Source organism: Papio anubis, chromosome 12, assembly GCF_008728515.1.
Source record: "Papio anubis isolate 15944 chromosome 12, Panubis1.0, whole genome shotgun sequence".
Classification (NCBI taxonomy): Eukaryota; Metazoa; Chordata; class Mammalia; order Primates; family Cercopithecidae; genus Papio; species Papio anubis.
This window is the reverse complement of record NC_044987.1, coordinates 58,874,328-58,891,485: the sequence shown is the minus strand read 5'-3', so window position 1 is coordinate 58,891,485 and position 17,158 is coordinate 58,874,328.

The window sequence follows — 17,158 nt, the reverse complement described above, 5'->3', positions numbered from 1 at the left end:
AGACCAGCCTGGCCAACATGTTGAAACCCTGTCTCCACCCCTGCCAAATGCAAAAAAATTAGCCAGATGTATGGTGGTGGGCGCCTGTAATCCCAGCTACTCAGGAAGCTGAGGCATGAGAATCACTTGAACGTGGGAGGTAGAAGTTACAGTGAGCTGAGATCATGCCACTGCATTCCAGCCTGGGCAACAGAACAAGACTTGAGATCTGGGCTCAAAAATAAAGCCAAGATAAACAAACAACGCTTTTCCTACACTGTTCTTGCACTTTCTTTCTTTTTCTTTCTTTCTTTTTTCTTTTTTCTTTTCTTCCTTCTTTTTTTTAATGAGACAGGGTCTTGTTCTGTCGGCCCAGATTGAATGCGGGCGATCTTGGCTCACTGCAGCCACAACCTCCTGGGCCCTGCTGCATCCTCCTACTCCCCAGCCCTCGGCGAAGGAACTATAGGCACGCACCACCATACCTGGCAAATTTTTTTTTTTTTTCTTTTTGTAGTTTTTGTAGAGATGGGTTTTCACATTGCCCAGGCTGGTCTCGAACTCCTGGGCTCATATGATCCTTCTGAAAGTGCTAGCATTACAAGCATGAGCCACTGCACCTGGAATTTTTTTAAATCTTGGAAAATGGTTTATCCCAATACACATAGAGGTATCTCATTATTGTACATGATTCATAGTATCCCATCTGATGGACACAGTACACTTTTTTTTTTTTTTTTTTTTTTGAGAGACGGAGTCTCGCCTGTAGCTCTGTCAGGCTGGAGTGCAGTGGCCGGATCTCAGCCTACTGCAAGCCTCACCCGGGTTCACGCATTCTCCGCCAGTTCCCAGCCTCCTCCCGGTAGCTGGGACTCATAGGCTCTCGCCACTCCTCGGGCCTTCTGCTAGCTTTTGTATTTCTGTAGAGACGGGTTTCACTGTTAGCCAGGATGGTCCGATCTCCACTTTGATCCGCCTGCCTCGCCTCCCCATGCTGGGATTACAGGCTTGAGCCACGGCGCCCCGCCCACAGTACACTCTTTGAACAGTTCCTAGTGTTTGGAGACATTTGGTGGCCTCCCAACATTTTAATATATATATAGTGGAATACTTTGGTGTGCTATACAATATCTCTCACCTATAAGAATGTATTTGCAGCATAATTTCCTAGAAGCACTAGAAGCGCAACTGCTGGGTCAAAGGGCAAGCATATTTAAAATGTTTAAGGTTATTACCAAATTGCCTTTCACATCAATTAACTGTTTATGTCATTTTATGATCATACAGAAACTATCTTTTTTTAAATTCAGAGAAAAATATTACACAGTCATTGTCGCTGATAATAAGAAACCAGCATTTATGAAGCATCTACTGTGTGTCAGGAACTTTACACATATTACCAAAAACACTCAGGACCCCTCTGAGGCACAATGAATTAAGTATTTTGTTCGAGGCACCCACAAAGGAGGTGGCAGAACCAGAAACCAAGCCACGGTCTGTTGGGATCCTCAGCTGGGGCCTGGACTTGCTCCTTGTCGTCATGCAGAAGCTGACACCCTGGTATGAGGAACTGGATTCCAGCATAACTCACAGTAATGTCACATGACAGGTGTATGCATGGAGGCCTGAACCAAGAGCTGGAACACAGACCCAGAGTCAAGAACAGGTCAGGTGGCAGTGGGTGGCTGAAAGAGCTTCACAGAGGCGAGAGCCTTGAAGGTGAGGCCTAAGGGTTCAGGGAACAGATTTTGCCAGTGAAAAGTAGACAAGGCTGCTCAGGGGAGAGGTATCCACAAAGACATAGAGGCCTGAAAGTCAACTAGGGAAAGAAGAGCTGGTGTGCACAGAGCAGTGGTTGGTCTGGGGCTGAGGCTGGAAAGGTGGTGTGCAGGTAGAGGGTGAAGAACCCCTCGCAGGCCACTCTATGGAGTTCGGGCCTTCCAGCGGGAGGCTGCTCATCTGGGAGGCTGGACTGGACACATGGCACGGGGTGGAGCTCAGACTCTGGAGCTAATCTTACCTCCACCCCTTCCTGGCTCTGGGCACTATCTCCTCCTCTGTGAAACAGAGAATCTAATTCATAACGTTGCAGGAATTAAATGTGTTAAAGCACATTTAAAAAATAAAAAACACTGGCTGTGCATAGTGGCTCACGCCTGTAATCCCAGCACTTTGGGAGGCCGAGGCAGGCGGATCACGAGGTCAGGAGATCGAGACCATTCTGGCTAACATGGTGAAACCCCGTCTCTACTAAAAATACCAAAAAAATTAGCCAGGTGTGGTGGTGGGCGCCTGTAGTCCCAGCTACTCAAGAGGCTGAGGCAAAAGAATGGCATGAACCCAGGAGGCAGAGCTTGCAGTGAGCTGAGATTGCACCACTGCACTGCAGCCTGGGCAAGAGAGCAAGATTTCGTCTCTAAATAAATAAATAAATAAACACCTGACACCTCACAAGCACTCAAGAAGTGGTAGCCATTTATTAGGCAACAATTGAATTGTTTTAAAAAGTTTTTTTAAAGGGATGACTTTTTTTTTTTTTTTTTTTTTTTTGAGATAGAGTCTCGCTTAGTCGCCGAGGCTGGAGTGCAATGGCGCGATCTCGGCTCACTGCAAGCTCCGCCTCCCGGGTTCACGCCATTCTCCTGCCTCAGCCTCCCGAGTAGCTGGGACTACAGGCGCCCGCCGCCTCGCCCGGCTAATTTTTTGCATTTTTAGTAGAGACGGGGTTTCACCATGTTAGCCAGGATGGTCTCGATCAAATGGATGACTTTTTTTTAGATTGTTAAAAAAAACCTTAGTTGGCAGCGTATAGGTTTCATTTGGCAGGAGATGACAGGAGGTGATATCATAACGGCCCAGTCCAGGCACCACTGACAAGGGTTTTGATCAGAGTGACCTCAGGCCCATCCCCGGGCAGCACAGCTGCAGAGACAGCTCTCAGTAGTTTACATGTGTTGCCAAGCAATAATTGTTCTAAAGTTTTGAAATGCTGTTACACAAATGAAGATTTTAGAAAGTTAGCATTTATTTAGCTCTTACTATTACAATTAAAGTAACTAATCCTCACACCAACCTTATTGGACAAGTACTGTTATTATCCCCATTTTACAGATGACAAAACTGAGGTCCAAAGAGAGCTTTAGGCCATTTTCCCAAGGCCACACAACACAACTAAGGTCCACAGCAGGCTTTTGAGTCCAGAGCTTGTTCTCATCTCTTTTTTTGTTTTTTGTTTTTTGGTTTTTATTAGAGACAAAGTCTCACTCTGTTTCCCAGGCTAGAGTGCAGTGGCATGATCTTGGCTCACTGCAACCTCCTGGGTTCAAGTGATTCTCCTGCCTCAGCCTCCCAAGCAACTGGGATTACAGGCGTACACCACCATGCCTGGCTAATTTTTGTATTTTTAGTAAAGATGGGGTTTCACCATGATGGCCAAGCTGGTCTTGAACTCCTGACCTCAAGTGATCCTCCCGCTTCGGCCTCCCAAAGTGCTGGGATTACAGGCATGAGCCCCTGTGCCAAGTGCTCTCACCTCTTTTTGGATCTGCCTTTCCAGTGGGAAACTGGATCAAGAATCCAGTTGGTGGTGGTGGTGGTGTTGCCGTCCCAACACTGTGGTCTTTGAAGTTGAGCTATCTAAACTCTCCAACCTCCTGAATCCTGAACAGCTCTGTTCTCAGACCAGAGGGGAACAGAGAGACAGGGGTAGCCACAAGAGTTTCCTAATCTAGGGCATGACAGGCTAAGCTGCATTTGTTATTTTATTATATGTTTTAATTTTTTTGAGACAGGGTCTTGCTATGTTGTCCAGGTTGGAGTGCAGGTACAGCTCACTGTAACCTCAAACTCCTGGGTTCAAGTGATTTCCCTGCCTCAGCCTCCCCAGTAGGTGAGGCCACAGGTGCTCTCTCTCTCTCTCTCTCTATATATATATATATATAATTTTTAAAAAACATATAATTTAGAGACAAGGTGTCACCATGTTGCCCAGTAGGTGGTCTCAATAATCCACAGCACCAGCCTCTCAAAATGTTAGGATTACAGGCATGAGCCACCCTGCCAGGCCCATGCCTGGCTAATTTTAAAATTGTTTTGTAGAGACAGGGGTCTTACTATGTTGCACAGGCTGGTCTCAAACTGCTAGGCTCAAGTGATATTCTCACCTCAGCCTCTAGAGTAGCTGGGACTACAGACATGAGCCACCATGCCTGGCTGAAGTTTTGTTTTAGAAAGCAGCTCTAGAGGCCGGGCGCGGTGGCTCAAGCCTGTAATCCCAGCACTTTGGGAGAGCCGGGCGAGATTGGATCCGCGAGGTCAGGAGATGAGACCATCCGGCGAACACGGTGAAACTCTGTCTCTACTAAAAAAAAATACAAAAAAACTAGCGAGTGAGATGGGCTGACCTGTAATCCCAGTTACTTGGGAGGCTGAGGCAAGAGAATGGCGTAAACCCGAGGAGGCAGAGCTTGCAGTGAGCTGAGATCCGGCCACTGCACTCCAGCCCGGGCGACAGAGCAAGACTCTGTCTCAAACAATCAAACAAACAAACAATAAAAAACTAGCCAGGCGAAGTGGCGGGTGCCTGTAGTCCCAGCTATTGGGAGGCTGAGGCGGGAGAATGGCGTGAACAGAAGGCGAGGAGCTTGCAGGTGAGTTGAGATCACAGCCACTGCACTCAGCCTGGGCTGACAGGCGAGACTCCGTCTCAAAAAAAAAAAAAAAAAATAGAAAGCAGCTCTGATGTAGCAAGGAGGAGGCCTGAGGGGTGAAGAGAGAGACAGCAAGCATCCAGGAAGTGTGTGGGGCAGGTGTGGGCTGGCAGGACTGTGAGCAGGGCCAGGAGAAACCCTGAGCCTAGCCATCTCCAAGGGGTGCTCTGAAATCCTCCTAAGCCACTTGTGCGAAACAGTGCCTGACTAAGAGTATCGAAGCCACTTGTGGCTACTGAGCCCTTGAAATGTGACTAGTCCAAATTGAGAAGGGCAAGAAACAAAAACCATCAGATTTCAAAGACTTAGTATCAAAAAAAGAATGTAAGGTGTCTGTCTGAATGATATTTAGATTAATAGCATGTCAAAATGAGAACATTTTTGAATATATGGGGTTAGATTGAAATAGTATTGCAATTCAAGTCACCTGTTCCATTCATTTTTTTTGAGACAGAGTTTTGCTCTTGTTGCCCAGGCTGGAGTGCAATGCACGATCTCAGCTCACTGCAACCGCCACTTCACGGGTTCAAGTGATTCTCCTGCCTCAGCCTCCCAAGCAGCTGAGACTACAGGTGTCCACCACCACGCCCATCTGATTTTTGTATTTTTAGTAGAGAAGGGGTTTCACCATGTTGGTCAGGCTGGTCTCGAATTCCTGACCTCAGGTGATCCCGCCATACCTCGGCCTCCCAAAGTGCTGGGATGAGGCCACTGTGCCGGGGCCCTGTTTCATTCTTTTTTTCTTTTTATGGTTCTCTTTTTGAAATGGAGTCTCGCTCTGTTGCCCAGGCTGGAGTGCAGTGGTGCGATTTCGGCTCACTGCAACCTCCGCCTCCCAAGTTCAAGTGATTCTCCTGCCTCGACCTCCCAAGTAGCTGGGACTATGGGCGTGCACCACCACGCCTGGTTAATTTTTGTATTTTTAGTAGAGTCGGAGTTTCACCATGTTGCCCCGGCCAGTCTCGAACTCCTGACCTCAAGTGATCCTTCGCCTCGGCCTCCCAAAGTTCTGGGATTACAGGCGTGAGCCACAGGGCCCGGCCTACTTTATTTCATTTATTGATTTTTTTTAAGTGACTACTAGAAAACTTGAAATTACCCATATGGCTCACGTTGGACAGAGCCACACATCCCTCCTGGGAACCTGCCTTCTTTCCCTTTCACAGAAGCTGGGTGCTTAGCGGCGAGGGCTTGGCATCAGAGGCGTCCTCCTGGGGCCAGGCTCTTTCTGGGTTCGCTCCTGCTGCGGAACCACAGCGCGGCTCCTGCAACCCGCCGGCTCCGCTGTGCTCTGCCGCCCCCTAGCGGCGCCTCTTCCAAGCTGCCCTCCCGCTCTTCAGCGACATCCCACTTTGGTTGATGTGACTGGGCTGGCTCCAGCTACTCAGGAAGCTGAGGCAGGAGAGTCGCTTGAACCCGGAAGGCGGAGGTTACAGCTAGCTGAGATCACGCCACTGCACTCCAGCCTGGGCGACAGAGTGAGACGCTGTCTCAAAAATAAATAAATACATAATATAAACAATTGTTTGTAGGTTTGGGGAGTGTTACTTGCCCCTGCATGCATTCTAGGGTCCTAGCTCAGAACCTTTTTGACGAGTAAACAGAGGGGGTGGGAAGAAACTAAATTTCTTTCTTTTTTTTTTTTTTTTTGAGCTGGAGTCTCACTCCATTGCCCAGGCTGGAGTGCAGTGGCACAAGCTCGGCTCACTGCAACCTCTGCCTCCCGGGCTCAAGTGATTCTCCTGCCTCAGCCCCCTGAGTAGCTGGGATTACAGGTGTATGCCACCACACCTAGCTAATTTTGTATTTTTAGTAGAGACAGGGTTTCACCATGTTGGCCAGGTTGGTCTCGAACTCCTGACCTCATGTGACCCGCCCGCCTTGGCCTCCCAAAGTGCTGGGATTACAGGCATGAGCCATCGTGCCCGGCCAGGAAGTAAATTTCAATGGGTCACTGGGCTGGGAAAACATCCCGCTGGACAGGCTTTTCCTGGAAAATTACCCAGTGAGACCAAGCCGAAGGCAACTCGGCCACCCTGGGCAAGGGGAGCGAGTGGGGAAGAGGTCATGGATCAACTCCACAGAGAACTCTGGATTTCCAGGGTGCATGAAGACATTCCCAGGGTTGTGCGGAATGGAAATATAAGTTCGAGAAGGAAATGAAGCAATAAAAAATGTTCAACTGTTCAAGAAAAGCTTATTTGTGGCCGGGCGCGGTGGCTCACGCCTGTAATCCCAGCACTTTGGGAGGCTGAGGCGGGCAGATCACGAGGCCAGGAGATCGAGACCATCCTGGCTAACACGGTGAAACTCTGTCTCTACTAAAAAAATACAAAAAATTAGCCGGGCGTGGTGGCGGGCGCCTGTAGTCCCAGCTACACGGGAGGCTGAGGCAGGAGAATGGCGTGAACCCGGGAGGCAGAGTTTGCAGTGAGCCGAGATGCCCCACTGCACTCCAGCCTGGGTGACAGAGCGAGACTCTGTCTCAAAAAAAAAAGCTTATTTGTGTATTTTTTAAAGTGGATGATTATGGGTATCAAATCACGGTGACATTTATATTATTCCCATGGATGCATTTTATTTTATTTATTTATTTATTTATTTTTTCTTTGAGACGGAGTCTCGCTGTGTCGCCCAGGCTGGAGTGCAGTGGCCAGATCTCAGCTCACTGCAAGCTCTGCCTCCGGGGTTTACACCATTCTCCTGCCTCAGCCTCCCCAGTAGCTGGGACTACAGGCGCCCGCCACCTCGCCCGGCTAGTTTTTTTGTATTTTTTAGTAGAGACGGGGTTTCACCGAACCCGGTGGTCTCGATCTCCTGACCTCGTGATCCGCCCGTCTCGGCCGCCCAAAGTGCTGGGATTATAGGCTTGAGCCACCGCGCCCCGCCCCATGGATACATATTAACAAGAGACTAACTGCTTTAAAGTGTCAACACTACAATAGTGCTGGAAATGATAGATTTTGCAAGTTTATTTAAACTTACAGTGAAAAGTTCTACTTATGTCAAGGTTCTACATAACTTTTTAAAAATTTATTTATTTATGTTGAGGTGGGGTCTCACTTTGTCACCCAAGCCAGAGTGCAGTGGTGTTTATCTTGGCTCACTGCAACCTCCGCCTCTCAGGTTCAAGCGATTCTCCTGCCTCAACTTCCTGAGTAGCTGGAATTACAGGCGCATGCCACCATGCCTGGCTACTTTTTGTATTTTTAGTAGAGATGGGGTTTCGCCATGTTGGCCAGGCTGGTCTGGAACTCCTGACTTCAAGTGATCCATGCACCTTGGCCTCCCAAAGTGCTGGGATTACAGGCGTGAGCCACCGCACCCTACCCAAAGTTCTACATGACTTTAAACACACAGAAGAAAAACACATCCTTCAAATTCTTGGAGGGGGAATGTGAGCACACCCTGAATCCCAGGACTCAGGCTGTATACCTGGGAGTGGTTCGTCTGAGTTGTAGGACTGCAGGATCAACATTCCTTAAGGATATACCAGACTCCACAAAGTGTCTGTGCTGGTGTACTTCCCCCTGAGCAGGCTTGGCAAGATCCATTGTTCCACATCCCTGTGAACGGGTAAAAGACGCGCCATCCCGAAATATGCCAGATTGGTATATTGACTATTGCAAGATGAAAACACTGAGAAATTGTAGTTTCTGAAAGGGTGAACTGACCTGTCTCTTGCTACATGCAGCAAGCAATAAAGATTCCTATGGGAGGAGTCCCTTCTCCACACCATAGAGAGAATAGCCCTTATCACCGGAGACTGGGAATTGGAGGTCACAATGGACCTGAATAAACATACTTAACAGTAACCCTTATCTTCCACTTGGTTCACACCTCCCCACCACCATGTATCTCCTAAGTGACTTCCCCAGAAAATCTACTGCCCCACAGCCAGATTTTCTTGGTTCTGTCATTTCTTCTCACATGTATCACTCTAAAAAGTATAAAAGTGTCTTGCTTTGGCCACTTCTTCATGCTTCACCCTCTTATGAACATCCCCATGTGCATGTAAAATTAGTGAAATTTGTATACTTTTCTCTTGTTAATCTGCCTGTTGGTGATTTCATTTCTAGATCCAGGGGAAGAGCTCACTAAGAGTTAAAAGAAGGAGTTAGAGGTGATCTCTGGCTCCCTGACACTTCATAAACTTGATGACTGGGTGGGGGTCTGCAGCATTCGTGAGGCAAACACATCCATCATCTCTCTGGGGAAGTTCAAACTAAGCAGAGGTTACTTGGAGCCAGGACCTCAGACTCCCAAGTCTGGTGAGTCAGGTTTTAGGGGTTTTGTATGTGTGTGTCTTGCTTTTTGTTTTTTTTTTTTTTCAAGACAGGGTCTTGAAAAACAAACTTGGCTCACTGCATCCTCAAACTCCTGGGCTCAAGCAATCTCCCACCTCAGCCTCCTAAGTAGCTGGGACTACAGGCATGGGCCACAATGCCTGGCTGATTTTTATTGTATTTTTTTTTTTTTTTTTGAGACGGAGTCTCGCTCTGTCGCCCAGGCTGGAGTGCAGTGGCTGGATCTCAGCTCACTGCAAGCTCCGCCTCCCAGGTTTATGCCATTCTCCTGCCTCAGCCTCCCAAGTAGCTGGGACTACAGGCACCCGCCACTTCAACCGGCTAGTTTTTTTTATTTTTTAGTAGAGACGGGGTTTCACCGTGTTAGCCAGGATGGTCTCGATCTCCTGACCTCGTGATCCGCCCGTCTCAGCCTCCCAAAGTGCTGGGATTACAAGCTTGAGTCACCGCGCCCGGCCAATTTTTATTATTATTATTTTTTGCAGAGAGAGAATCTCACCTATGTTGCCCAGGCTAGTCTTGAACTCCTGGCCTCAAGCGATCCTCCTACCTCGACCTCCCAAAGTTCTGGGATTATAGGTGTGAGCCACCGTGCCTGGCCAAGAGTCAAGGTCTGAACTAGATTAGATGGTTCTAATAGCTTCTCTTTACGAAAGCCCTCAGCACTCACCTCTAAGTTAAAGCTCTCTCTTCCCTGTCATTCCCTGGTCAGCTTGGCTGCTTGCCAGTCCTTGGCTCTTCCCCTCCCCACTTGCCTCCAAGCTAACCAGCTGCCTGTTCACACAGCCTTATTCTGCATAGGAAGCTGGGAAATTCCTGTCCTCCAGCTACCTTGGTGGAGTCACACAGTATATTCAGACCTATATGTGTGGATTTCACTAGTCAAATCCTGGGAAGTCAGCCTCCTGCCTGTGGTTTCTGTGAGGCATGCCCACCACCCGCTATGTACTGTTCTACGTGCTCAGGCCTTTGAATGGAGTTTGAATGTGATTACCAATGGTGTCCACTTGGCTGGGGGCCAGGTTTGTAATGGCGGTAGGATGCGGACAGCAGCAGCCCCAACCCTTTCTGGGAAACAAATTGACCACGTTGCTGTAGTTGGTTGTTACGGCCACCAGAGGGCGCAGTATGCACAGTTTTGGGAGAGCCACTTTGGAAGGGTGGCTTTTTTTTTTTTTTTTTTGAGACGGAGTCTCGCTCTGTCGCCCAGACTGGAGTACGGTGGCGCGATCTCGGCTCACTGCAAGCTCCGCCTCCCGGGTTCACGCCATTCTTCTGCCTCAGCCTCCCAAGTAGCTGGGACTACAGGCGCCCACCACCACACCCGGGTACTTTTTTGTATTTTTAGTAGAGACGGGATTTCACCATGTTACCCAGGATGGTCTGGATCTCCTGACCTCGTGATCTGCCCGTCTCGGCCTCCCAAAGTGCTGGGATTACAGGCGTGAGCCCTAGGGTGGCATTTTAAATGTAAAATTAAGTGATAGCAAAGACGGAACTGATTATGAAGAAAAAAATGAAAATAAAATTAAACTGGATAAACCTACTGCCTCTGGGTATTCCAACTGTGTTCCCTGTCTTCAACCTGGGCTCAGTAACAGCCCGTCAAGAAGGATTCAGCTGGTCTTTCTTACCTGGCTGACCACTGAAACTGCCCTCCTGCTCCTAGCCCTTATTGGCCCTGGGAAGGCCCTTGATGCAGCTGCCCTTGGGCTCCATCTCTCTAGAACAGATGCTGGTCCCTTGCCCCTGCACGATACCTGATGGGGCTGGGACATCCTTGGCCTTTCTGTTCCAGCAGTCTGATCTCTGGCCAACTGCTTCCCACATTTTTCCTTCAAAGGAGCTTTCTCTGTCCTCTACGTCTTGGTAGTGTGGTCCTTTTGCCTGTAACGAAATAGTGCCTGGTGTGTGTGAGAATGAAAGGCACTGGTGTCTTGTGGTCTTCTGCTAAGAGCTGAGATGTGAACCACGTGTTCGTGTTGGGTAGGACATGTTGAAACTGACTCACTAAACAAAAACACTGAAGATTAATGTAAACCTAAATGCCAAATTGTTTGTCTGCATTAAAAGCAATGGTAACCCATTCCATCCAACAAGGATTTTCCATGTGCTAAGCACTAAGCTAAATGCTTTACAGATACCATTTAATTCAATCATAGAAATTCTATGAAATTAATGATAATTCCTCCACATTATGGATGAAGACTCTTAGACTCAGAAAGGTTAAGTGACTTGCCTGAGATCACAAAGCTTGCAAGTGGCAGTACTGGGGTAGCAAACAGACTGAGTTGGTTTCCAGTTTGCCCACTGTCTGCCTCCCCCTGAGCTGCCCACTCCCTTTCCACCCTCCAGGCACGGCGACTCCCTTTCCACCCTCTAGGCACGGCGCCAGCGTCCCTCACCGGCTGGTGGGTGTATTGTGCGCCCCGTTCGTGTGATATTGCAGGTGCACATTGACTCCTCACAGTGGGTATCGACACCTAAGGAGAGATCTGGAAATGTGTGCCCCCGGAGTTTACACTGCCTTACCAGAACAGTGTCATTTTTATTTTCCCGGGTCTTTTTTCTTTTTTTGAAAAGGAGTCTCCCTCTGTCACCCAGACTGGAGTGCAGTGGCGCAATCTCAGCTCTCTGCAACCTCCACCTCCTGGGTTGAAGTGATTGTCCTGTCTCAGCCTCCTGAATAGCATGAGGTTTCGCCATGTTGGCCAGGCTGGTCTCAAACTCTTGACCTCAAGTGATCTGCCTGCCTCGGCCTCCCAAAATGCTGGAATTACAGGCGTGAGTCACCATCTCCAGCCTTTCCTGGGTCATTTTTATTTCCTTCTTTGCTCTTTTCAATATTTTTAAATGAAAGCATTTTACTGCTTAAATCAAAAAACTATTTTCATAACTCAGGGGTGTTCTCTTGCTCCCAAAGTGTTCAACCCATTTACGCTGCCTGGTGTGTCCACTACTCTGGTAAACACCTGAGCCTCTTGTGAACCTCCACTGAACTGGAACTCTGCGACATCTTTTCCAACACCCTGCCTTCCCCAACGCCTTCTCACTGTAATGCCCCTTATGATGCCTATCACACTCATTTATCTGTATCCCCACTCCCAGCTCTGAGCTCCTGGAAGGCAGGAGCAGAGTCAGATTCTTCAGTGACCCTAGGATCTGGCATTGGCACTCGTTCCAAGCAAGAATAGCTAATGCCAATTGAATACACTGCATCCCAGGTGCTTTACTATGTGCTAAGCACTTTGCCTGTATTAATTCATTTACTCTTACAACTATTCCAGGGGGTGAGTTTACTATTATTTTCATCCCATTTTAGAGATGAAGAAACTGATGCAGAGATAACGCACCTGAGGTCGCCTAGCTGGTAACTATAAAAACCCAGAGCAGGGGCCGGGCGCGGTGGCTCAAGCCTGTAATCCCAGCACTTTGGGAGGCCGAGACGGGCGGATCACGAGGTCAGGAGATCGAGACCATCCTGGCTAACACGGCGAAACCCCGTCTCTACTAAAAACACAAAAAATTAGCCGGGCGAGGTGGCGGCGCCTGTGGTCCCAGCTACTCGGGAGGCTGAGGCAGGAGAATAGCGGGAACCCGGGAGGCGGAGCTTGCAGTGAGCTGAGATCTGGCCACTGCACTCCAGCCTGGGCGACAGAGCGAGACTCCGTCTCAAAAAAAACAAAAAAAAAAAAAAAAAAAACAACTGTGAGTTTGCTACCAACTGTCTCTAAAAAAGAAAAAGGAATTGCCACGGTCACTCCAGCCTTCAACAACCACCACCCTGATCAGTCCGCAGCCATCAACATCAAGGCAAGACATTCCACCAGCAAAAAGATTACAACTCACTGAAGTCTCAGATTATCATTAGCATTTTTTATCAATAAAGTATTTTTAATTAAGATATGTACATTTTTATTTTAGAAATAATGCTACTGCACACTTAATAGACTACAGTTAAGTGTGCAATAGTGCAAATATAACTTTTACATGCACTATAGTATAAATATAACTTTGATATGCACTGGGAAACAAAGCAAATTCAGGTGACTCACTTTGTTGTGATGTGTCTGGAGCCAAACCTGCAACATCTCTGAGATATGCCTGTAATTCTAAATGTCCTAGTAGCAAAAAACAGATGAACTTAATTGTAATAGCATTTTATTTAACCCATTATATCTAAAGTGTTATTGTTTCAACATGTAATCAATATAAAAATATTAATGAGACATTATATTTCTTTTTATGTTTCCAAATCTGATGTGTATTTTCCTCTTACAGCACTTTTCCATCCAGACTAGCCAGTTTTAAGTGCTCAAAAGCCCCATGAGGCCAGTGGCTATGGTATAAGATGGTACAAATTTATAGTCTGATTAAGAGACTCTGAGTTTTTTGTTTTGTTTTGTTTTGTTTCCAAGACAGAGTCTTGCTCTGTTGCCCAGGCTGTAGTGCAGTGGCATGACCTCGGCTCACTGCGACCTCCGCCTCCCAGGTTCAAGCAGTTATCCTGCCTCAGCCTCCTGAGTAGCTGAGATTACAGGTGTGTGCCACCACACCCGGCTAATTTTGTTATTTTTAGTAGAGATGGGGTTTCACCATGTTGGCCAGGCTGGCCTTGAGCTCCTGACTTTTGGTGATCCACCTGCCTCAGCCTCCCAAAGTGCTGGCATTACAGGCATGAGCCACGGCTCCTGGCCCTAAGACTCTGAGTTTTCTATCATAGAACACGTTGTAGGTGAAAAGAAAAATTAAAAAAAAAAGACTGAGTTTTCAGAGGAAAGGATTATGACATTTTGTGTTGTAGACAAAGACATCCCCATTGTTTCACAAGTGGCCACATTATCAGAAATCCATATATGTTCGTGTTTCCTTACATTTTTTCTTTGTTTTCATTTCACAAGTAACACGTGAATATACTTTTTTTTTTCTTTTTTGTGTTTTGAGAGAGTCTCGCTCTGTCACCCAGACTGGAGTGCAGAGGCTCGATCTGGGCTCACTGCAACCTCCGCCTCCCAGGTTCAAGCCATCCTCCCACCTCGGTCTCCCGAGTAGCTGGGACTGCAGACCCACGCGCCCAGCTAATTTTTGTATCTTTTTGTAGAGATGGAGTTTCGCCCAGGCCCGTCTGGAACTCCTGAGTTCAAGCAATCTGCTCACCTCAGCCTCCCCAAGTGCAGGGATTACAGGCGTTAGCCACTGCACCCAGCCAATATATTTTAAGAAAAGTCAAGCCGGTCGGGCGCGGTGGCTCACGCCTGTAATCCCAGCACTTTGGAAGGCCGAGACGGGCGGATCACGAGGTCTGGAGATAGAGACAATCCTGGCTAACATGGTGAAACACTGTCTCTACTGAAAATACAAAAAAAAAAAAAAAAAAAAAAAATTAGCCGGGCGTGGTGGCAGGCACCTGTAGTCCCAGCTACTCGGGAGGCTGAGGCAGGAGAATGGCATGAACCCAGGCAGCAGACCTTGCAGCGAGCCGAGATGGCGCCACTGCACTCCAGCCTGGGTGACAGAGCGAGACTCTGTCTCAGACAAAAAAAAAAAAAAAAGAAAAGAAAATTCAAGCCATAATTGCTCCTTAACCTCCCCTAATACTGCTGCATTCCCCAGAGGTAACCTTAGTTCTCTATTAGTTGAGTATAAATCCTTCCATTCATTTACATGCATAGATATGTTTTATTATATTTTACATACATATTATAGAGCAATATTGTTCTGCAACTTGCTTTTTTTCACATAGCAGTATCACTTGGTGCTTTTTTCGTGCAAATACATAGATCTATTTCTTTTTTTCTTTTCTTTTCTTTTTTTTTTAAAGAGTCTTGCTCTGTTGCCCAGGCTGGAGTGCAGTGAGCGCCATCTCGGCTCATTGCAAGCTCCGCCTCCCGGCTTCACACCATTCTCCTGCCTCAGCCTCCGGAGTAGCTGGGACTACAGGTGCCCGCCGCCACACCCGGCTAATTTTTTTGTATTTTTAGTAGAGATGTGGTTTCACCGTGTTAGCCAGTATGGTCTTGATCTCCTAACCTCGTGATCCGCCTGCCTCGGCCTCCCAAAGTGCTGGGATTACAGGCGTGAGCCACTGTGCCCGGCCTATTTCTTTTTTTTCTTTCTTTCTTTTTTTTTTTAGTTATTACATAATATTCCACAACCTTTTTCCTACTGCAGGGCTTTTTGGCTGTTTATAATTTAGTTTTTCACTATTACTAACAATGTTCTAATAAGCATTCTTGCAATCACCCCATGTACATTGTGTGAGTGTTTTTCTGAAGTAGATAAAAAGAAATATATTTTCTAGGCCAAAGGGAATCTACATCTTCAATTTTAGTGGATACTGCCAAGCTGCCCTCCAAAAAGGAAGAACCAGTTCACACCTCACCTACAGAGTGAGGATGCTTGTTTTAACACACCCTTCCATACACTGAATCTTATTTTTATTTTAAGTAGGGGTATTCAGAAGTGTGAGTCTTTTAAGCAATGATACAAAAGCAGTAAAAAAAGATCTGTTCAAATTTATTTGACAGCATTCTTCTATGAATATGCAGAGACTCAATTTGAGGCCCAGAGTGAGTCACCGATCTATTTTAACCAAATCACTGAGAATCCAATGACATCATTGTGTCTCTCTGGGGGTGTCAGACTCTAAAGTAAGTGACAACTGAATATGGTCGCTATTGCCCTAGAACAGCAATCCCTTAACAGGTGCCATAGTGGAGACCCATTTACCCTCTCTCTGTGAACAGAAGAAGCTCCTCTGTCCTCCCACCTCCCTCTGAGCCACTCTGGAACAGCAAGGCAGGGACACCCACCCTTATTCCCACGACTTCAGTTCTCTCTCTGTCAAGCTCCTCAAGCGGGATTCAGGTACTTCCCCTTCCCCTTCCCCCCTTCCTTCCCTTCCCCTTCCCCTTCCCTCTTCCCCTCTTCCCCTCTTCCTCTTCCCTCTTCCTTTCCCTCTGACGAATTTGTTCTGATTTTATTTATTTGTTCCGGATCGGATCCATTTTGTCTCGAAAGATCATATTCGCGCGCGCGCGCGGCAAAAAAAGATCGAAACTATTTGATCCACCATCAGGTCGACCGAACCACGATCTCTATTCATTCCCGACGAGATCCACGACTCATTCGATGATCGACGACCGATGATCTGATCTCCTGATTCGCGGATCCGCCTGGCCTCCCAAAGTGCTGGGATTATGGCTTGGTTTCACCGCTACCGCCCTCTTTTCTTTTCTTTTCTTTCTCTCTCTCTTTTTTTTTTTTTGAGATGGAGTCTGGCTCTGCCCAGGCGGGGAGTGCAGGGTCGGATCTCAGCTCACTGCAAGCTCCAGCCTCCTGGGTTTACCATTCTTCCCTGCCTCAGCCTCCCGGTAGCTGGGACTACAGGTGCTCGGCCACCAAGCATGGCTGTTTTTTTTGTATTTTTTAGTAGAGACGGGTTTCACCGTTCGCCAGGGTGGTCTCATCTCCTGACTCCGCGGATCCCGGCCTGGCCTCGCCTCCCAAAGTGCTGGGATTACAGGCTTGAGCCATCACAGCCTGCCTCTTTCTTTCTTTCTCAAGAAGGTAGGGACACCACCTTATTCCCATGACTTCAGTTCTTCTGTCAAGCTTTTGAGATCTGACGCAAAAAGAGGATCTATTCCAGGACCGACCTTATCTGATGATCTGGTTCATCTTGATCTGGCGCACCTAATTCTTGATGGATCTCGACGGTTATTATCCTGAACTCCTATTCTGCGGATCTTATCTTTTATTCTCCAGAAAGATGATCAGGTTCATTTGGATTCAGGTAAATTCAGGTAAATTCAATGCTTTCTATGAGGTTCTACTGTTTTCAAACTGTTCCCAGAAACTGTGGGCTGTATTCATTTGACCAGGGCAAATCTCACCTTTGGTTTTCAGGAATTTCAGGAAAGTCCTTTGTGACGCTCCAAGGGCCCATGCATGGCCCAAGTGTGGCCACAAAGCCATATGTTTCTCAGACACTCACAGTCCTCTCTTCACAATCCAAGGGACAATTCTGTGACTCTGTGGGCTAAACAGATAGAGTTTTGCTTTCTTTTTGGATACCCAGGGAGAGATTAAGGCACTCTCACTGTCCTTGCTCTTAGTAACAACTCAATGTATTACAACTACTATTGTTTCCACAGCATTGAG